Source organism: Pteropus alecto, unplaced genomic scaffold, assembly GCF_000325575.1.
Source record: "Pteropus alecto unplaced genomic scaffold, ASM32557v1 scaffold3, whole genome shotgun sequence".
NCBI classification, from domain to species: Eukaryota; Metazoa; Chordata; class Mammalia; order Chiroptera; family Pteropodidae; genus Pteropus; species Pteropus alecto.
In genome coordinates, this window is record NW_006442484.1 from 55770668 (window position 1) to 55776521 (window position 5854).

The following is a 5854-nucleotide window of genomic DNA, read 5'->3' on the forward strand; positions in this document are numbered from 1 at the left end:
GATAGGTTTGCACCCTTTTGCCAGTTTCTCATTTTGACCAGAGGGCAGACACCTGGCAGGGATTTGGGGTAAGGTCTGGGAGCAGAGAATAGAGCTTTTTGTTCTCTAAATGTAAGTGGCCTCTGTCGGGATCAAACTCTCAACTTTAGCTTTGGGAACCACAAGATCTGATCAAATGGACTATTAAAGAGCTAAACAAACATAGTCAGCAAGAAACAGAAGCTATTTCCATGCCACAGGAGATTTCTTCTTCCTACTCCTTTTTGGGAAGCTAAGGACTAACAGTTAATCCATTAATTTTTTTTTCCAAAAGAATGCAATGGCTCATATCAAATATTTATTTTTTAGGTCACTACCACTTTTACACATTGTACACTAATTTACTGCCTCAGTGCACTAAAATGCAACCCAGTAGCCTGAAAAGTTAATGCATTTTCATCAAATTCTTAAGAGGTATCTACATCTCTTGAGAAAAAATGGCCTTACATAATGCATTAGATTTGCCCATCATTAAAGATTAAGGAAAACCAGACACAAACCAGATGCCCTGAAGGATTTCAGATATTCTTTGTTATGGAACAGTATTGGATCAGGCTTATAAAGTTTTATTTATTTGGTAAATTTATTTTTCAATGTATAAATCTTTGTAATGTTATAATAATCGTAACATATGCTCCTATGCACTTCTGTGAAGTCAAATCTTTTGTTTTTTTAATTTGATTAGAATTTGCATAGCAGTTGAGAACTCAGCCTCTAGAGTCAGATAGACCTGAGTTCAAATCTCAACTTTTTACTGTGAAATAATGGATGAGATACATAACTTCGCTAGCCTTTGGTGTCCTCATAAAGTTTTGGGGGGATGTAATTTAATAATCCATGCAAATTGCTGAATATAGCACCTGTCATATAGTAAGTGATTGATCACTGGTACTTGAGTGCTTGGTTTTTGTTTCATGCAGAGGGGTTTGAGATTATGCTTAAATTTATCCTCCACATGAAATAGAACTGCTTCAGGTTGTAGCTGCCAATTATCATTTCACATAAGGCCTCTAGGCTTCTGAGGTAAATAAAGTTTTCTAAGTCAGCCCTATTACAAAGCATGTTTCAGCTCTTTATTCTTACTTCCTGGAATAAAGTGAACAACGGTTGTCATTTCCACATATGATCAATCCTCATTATTCATGGATTCCATATTTGCATATTTGCCTACTTATTAAAATTTATTTTTAACCTCCAAATCAATACTCATGACACTTTTGTGGTCTTCCATGCACATGTGCAGGATGGTGAAAAATTTGAGGCTTCTGACAGGCAGGTACCCAGCTGAGGTCAAATAAGGCAATTCTCTGCCTTGTTTAAGTTCTCGTGCCATAAACAAATGTTCTTTTTGGAGTCTCTTTAGTACCATGTTTTTCACATGTTTTGTATCCTTTTTTTGGGGTGCTTCTACTGTTTAAAATGGCCCCAAGCATAATGCTGAAGTGCTCTGCTCTAGACACAGGAGGCCGTGATGGAAAGTAGAATGGTGGTTGCCAGGGACTAGGAGGAGGGTTGGGGCTGGGGGAAAGCTAGTGTTTAATAGACACAGATTTTCAATTTGGGAAAATTAAAAATTTCAAAATTTGGGAAGATCAAAAAGTTCCAAAGATATTGATGATGGTTGCACAGCAATGTAAATGTACTTAATGCCACGAAACAACACACTTAAATATGGTTAAATGATCAGTTTTATGTTATGTATATTTTACCACAATTAAAAAAAAAGATTATAATATGACTTAGGAAAACAAAATTCTTTATGGAAAAATGTGTGTTAGATAAGCTCCATTCAGGCTTGAGTTGTAGTGCTTTTAGCATTGAATGCAATGTTAATGAATTGACAATATATAGTAAATAAAACATCTTTAAACTGAAATGCATATGAAACAAGCTTATATACTGATTAGTTGATGAAAGTATTATGAGTAGGGGCTCACAGGAACCTAACCTTGTATTTTCCCTAGGAGCAGGAGTTCACTAAGCACTTATTCAGTGTTGGCGGTGTCTTTATAGAACATAACTACTGTGAATAATGAGAATCAACTATACCTAATCAGCTCCTCTAGAGGTCAGTATTGAATGAACTAAGAGGTGCTCAAGAAGTTTTGAGAACATATATATTCCTTTTCCAGTAGCAGTGATTGCAACTGTCCCAGGGCCCCAGAGCAGGCAGATTCCCCAGCTGTAGGAATCTTTACCATGTTCCGACTTCCAGGGGCCTAGCTTTGGCTGCTTTCAGGAAGGATACAAGGTAGTGTCATTGTGACGCGTGAGAGTTCCTTCTGGTTGACTAGGAGAGCTTGGTCACCAGCTTGTTGGCTTTGTTTTAGGTTGTCCATCTTTGAAAGCAGTTTCTCATGGGAGTACGAGTTTAGGTGGCCAAATACAAGTCAGTAGACATATTTTTCTTTTTCCTGTTTTTCTTTGTACTAGATAGGTCTTACATTTCTGTAATTCTCAGTAAGGTAACAAACAAACTTCTCTCACCTCTGTTACAAATGCCAGGCGTTGTTCAAAGCAACTTTGAGAGTATAAAGCGTATGTCAAAAAATATTTACTCTTTGCAGTCTGGGAACTACCGACTGCACTAACAAAAAGGCTTGCTAGAAGTTTAACGATGTGACCAGGAAGAGGAGACTAGGAATTAGAATAAGAATGAATCATAAAAAATTCAACTCTGTTGTGAGAAAAGCCCAGAAAGTTATATTTTGTCTGATCACTCTTGCCATTTCCTTTTGATAACAGCCCTTTGGTATCACTCTATACTGATTATGCGTAAGGGTAGGAAAAAAACCATATTGTTCTCAGCTCGCATAACAGCATAAGAAGGTAGTCATCTCACATTGATGATATCTGACTATCCATACTTTTAACAGATTACAGAACAGAAATGAACAAAAACAAAAGTATTCTTGAGCTAGGGAGCAACAGCGCAGGAAAGAAGACAGTAGGCCTGAAATATAGTTCTGACTTTGCTGCTGACATTTTATGTGACTTTGAATAAATCCGCAAATATTTCACTTATAAATGTATGTATTTATTAATTCATTATTTTATGAAATATTCTATTGCCTGTTATGTGCCTGGCACTATGCTGGATTCTGAGCCAGACCTAAACAGTCACTTTCTCCTTGAAACCTACAATCTAGTTTCTTCATGTAAAATATGACGAAATTTGGTGAGGTGTACCCTTTCAGTTGAGGTTTATCCTTTAAGGCAATTATTCTTAAACTTGTCTCAAGATTTCTTTATACTCTTTAAAATTATTTAGGATCTTCAAAAGCTTTAGTTCGTATAGATCATATCCATCAATATTTAACATACTATAAATTAAAAATGAAAAAATTTAGAATATAGGCATACACAGGCATATATTCTATTTGCTGACAGAGTGATGATGTCACATATTGTGAAGTCTCTGGAAAACCCCACTGTACACATAAGAAAGAATGAGCAGTAAAAATACCTTAGTGTTGTTATGAAAATAGTTTTTACTCCATAGACTTTCTGAAAGGATCTTCACTCCAGGGATTCCCCAGACCACTCTTTGAGAACCATGCTCCAAAGCAATAATTTTTATATTACTTTAATTGAATATTTTTTCCTCTAACTTTGAAGTCTCCTCCTCCTGATACCTATAGCTTTACTTTTAAGGAGATAGTAAATATTGGCATTTTGGAACATTGTATATTTATTTGCTGAGATGTACTTATTGCCAAGAACGGAGATATTAATTTTATTGTATTATAATCACCAACTACCAATGTGTAGGCTATCCAGAAGACATTTGCACATTTGTCTGTTCTAGGGTACAGATTGAGATCTGTGGTCTTGTGGGATTTCTTACAGTTGATCTTCAAGTCAGTCTTCAGATGATAACATTCATATTATTGCTATGCCTTGTAATAATGTCCCAGTTAATAAACTTTCTGCATTTCACTGTCCTTTAGAGGTAGAATTCACTCATGAAAACTTCAAAATTCTTTTTTTCCCTTTTTTTCTTTCCAAAGTGAGAACTCTAATTTATTTATTATACATTTGAAATACAGAGAATAAAAATAAAGTTATAATTTGGCTTCCTCATTTTTCCATTGGAAAAAAGATACTAGACTCAAAGACTTGGTGTTAAGATTGTATAGCTTGTGCCCTCCTTTATTATTACAATTTCAAATGTTCGCTTTATTTCCTTTCTTGTCCTCCCATCTCTACCTTTCCATCCTCCAAATAGACAATGAGCTCTTTAAAGGCAGGGGATCATTTTGTTTATTTTGTGTCTTCAACTCTTGGTTCAATACCTGGCCCATAATTAGGTTGTCAGAGGGTGTTTACTGAATAATTGAACCAATAAATGATTGAATATCTTCTTAAATACAAGAAATACCAACTTTCTAATTTTTCAAGATGTATAATTAGTATACTTATGGACTTTGTAAGTGACCTTGGTTATGTTTTTAGTTTGCTCTGACTGTGATTCATAGCATTTCTGTTGGGTTCCCTCTTACTCAAACTGATATGAGAGACTGGTGTTACAGGTCCCTGTGCCCTTGCCACCTCTGATAGTTCGGAAAAACCCTAGGCACTTTGAGTATTCCAATGGAGCTATTGCATTTAATGATCTATGACTACCCAGAGACACTGTATGGCTCTTAACAGGGTCTTTGCTAGAGAGTGACCATGCTGGCTGTGACACCACTATTTAGGACTACCAAAGCTCTTAACCAACATAGGTCATATTTAGGTCAAACTGACTTTAAAGAGCATCGAAAATAACCAGAGAAGAGAAAAGAAATCTCAAAAGAGCGCGCGCGTGTGTGTATGGTGTGTGTGGTGTGTGTGGTGTGTGTGTGGTGTGTGTGTGTGTGGTGTGTGTGTGTGTGTGCGTATGCGTGTGTGTGTGTGTGCGCGCGCGTGCGTGTGCGTGCATGCGTCTTTAAGCAAGGCGAAGGCAGAACAATCTTCTTTCCTTGATGCAGTGGGGAGAACTGTGAACTGATTATATGTTTACAGTCTTTTCCTTCGCTTCATATTCTTTTTTTCTAAAGTTTCTTAGTGATCCTTCTCAGCCTGCTTTCTCATCATAACTGCAGGGAGGAGCTTTCCCCCGAAACTGCAATAGAGTTTATCACTTCAGTTTAACCCAAGAAGGCATAACTCTTTGAGTAGCTAGCTGAGATGGGCTAGAGATCATTATATATTCTAGAATGCTCTCTCAAACTAAGTTCCTTACCTTTCCAGGAACATCTGTGAATCCCATATGTAATTTCATAAAAACTTAGTTCTTTATGGATATTCTGCAGTGTCTACAAATATAGTGTTTACAGCAAATTTTTTACTATAATCAAGTTGGCTTCAAGTGCCACTTAAAGTGATAGGAATTGACTTATTTATGGGAGGTCTCGAAAAATTATTTTTCCTTTGAAAGGAATCTTTACATTATTCAAGCTTGAGAACCTGGCTCAAATAATTTTCTTATTTTATCAACAGCAAATGGCCATAGTTACTTAAATCCTTTACCCCAAGGCAGGGACTAGTGTTTGGGAAAAGTCTGTGATTCACTAATTTAGCCCTTTTTACTGGACTTAAGTTTTCTTTTTGTTTATTTTAATGTACATGCAATGAGAGAGCATATAGGAATGTTTCAAATTGCCTCATATGTTATATCAGTCTTTAGCTGGGCTCTCAAATTTGCTATAGCCACACCCTCACTTTTGGTGGAAACTTCCACATCATCGCCTACCTCTCCGGATGAAGAAAGCACAAACTTCTGCCTGCAGCTATACAATCTCTTTCCCAGATTTAATGAAGTCATATTTTT